The sequence below is a fragment of the Natrix helvetica genome (assembly GCF_964273705.1).
Source record: "Natrix helvetica genome assembly, chromosome: 9".
NCBI classification, from domain to species: Eukaryota; Metazoa; Chordata; class Lepidosauria; order Squamata; family Natricidae; genus Natrix; species Natrix helvetica.
The window spans coordinates 10,650,100-10,651,907 of NC_138560.1; positions in this window are offsets into that span (position 1 = coordinate 10,650,100).

Below are 1,808 nucleotides of genomic sequence, written 5' to 3' on the forward strand. Positions count from 1 at the left end.
GGGTTGGACTAGAAGACCTCCAAGGTCCCTTCCAACTCTACTATTGTATTGTATTGTTTAAAGCGATCATCATACACAGCTTGTTCATTATCTCTTATTTCTTCCTGTCTAAGAACATCTAGCACCAAGCTAGAATTGGATGAACCTGTAGAACGTGCCCCTTCAGCATTGAGTCATGCCGGCCACATGACCACAGAGACGTCTTCAGACAGCCCTGCCACCGCCTCCTAGAGTCAGGAACAACTAGCACATATGTGCAAGGGGAACCTTTACCTTTAACTTATTGGTTTCACGGGGAATGCAATTTTTCCTGAGCTGCTAAGAATTTAAAAAAGGAGAGAAGAAGAATATGGCATTATTCAATTTGCTATGGGCTGTTTTTCATATGTATGCTTTAAAAAGTTCAACTCTACTTGGAAATTCTCCATTTACCTTTCCAGTTTAAATTAATCAAGAGTTTAAGAAGCACATGGGTTCGTACTCTTTGAAAAGGTTCACTGACAATTGAATGCTCTTTTCACAATACCCAAACTTTTGTGCCAGTTCTCTGCAATTTACTCTGTAACTAGCCCTCCTTACATTTTCCACTTAGATCTGAGAAAAACAATAATTACAACTCCAAACAACATAGCATGTTTAAAGGTCCTTTTTCCAAAAGGTAGCTGGATGTTCTTGGTTTTTCTTTGAAGACGTTTTGCTTCTCATCAAGAAGCTTCTGCAGTTCAGTGAGAACTGAAGAAGCTGCTTGGATGAGAAATGTAATATTTTTCAAAGAAAAAACCCCAAGAAAATCAAGTTGCCTTCTGGAAAAAGCACTTTTGGGACAACTATGACCTGGTTGATTGACTATATCCACAGGCATTCATATTTAATACTGTCACTTCCTACTCTATGGTAGACAATCTTCCTTCCTTCCTTCCTTCCTTCCTTCCTTCCTTCCTTCCTTCCTTCCTTCCTTCCTTCCTTCCTTCCTTTCTTCAAAGTGAAAGCTTTTCACATTATTATCTTTGCCATCCTAGTGAGAGTGGACTTTTCTCTTTGCAAACATGTCTTAGATGTGAAATTTAACCTTTGATAAAGACAAAAGTAAACAAACCTAAATAGCCCAGTTTCTTAATTACCTTCCTATAATAAGGTTTATGGATCACTTTCTATCAACAGATCTCTGTCAACAGATCAAGCACTTTCTCTTTTTGTATCTACGGGTATATAGTGGAATCACAACTTCTTTGCTCTACATGGACACCCTTATATATTTTTCTTGTCAAAGATGCAGGTAGTAACCCTCATTTAACAGCTACCTTGTTTTTGCCATCTTGCATATACTTACAAACTGGATAAACCGACAGAACAGAACATATGGAGCTCAGGGTTGAAATGTCTAAGAACTTAAAGTAGTTGAGATTCATTTATGGATAAGCGAACAAACCTTTGTTTGTCTTCATGCAGGGGTCGACTGCTGTGGGGTCACAGGGGTTCGGGAGAACCCTCCCCTCCTAGGAGTCCCCACACGGCCCGTTTTGGACGGAGGTAAGTGCAGAGCGCGCACGGAGGCTCAGGGAGGCCAAAACAAATGGGCCTCCCGGAAGTTCGGAAAGACTGGAAACAGTCCCATTTCTGGCCTCCAGAGGGCCTCCAGAGCTTGGGGAGGCCATTTTCGCCCTCCCGGAGCCTCAAGGAAAGCCTCCGGAGCCAGGGGAGGGCAAACTGCCCCCATCCCCCACTGTGGTGCAGGAGGCCGACTAGGCCACACCCACCATGGCCACGCCCACTCAGCAGCAAGGCAGAGAACCCCTTGCTAAAAAAAA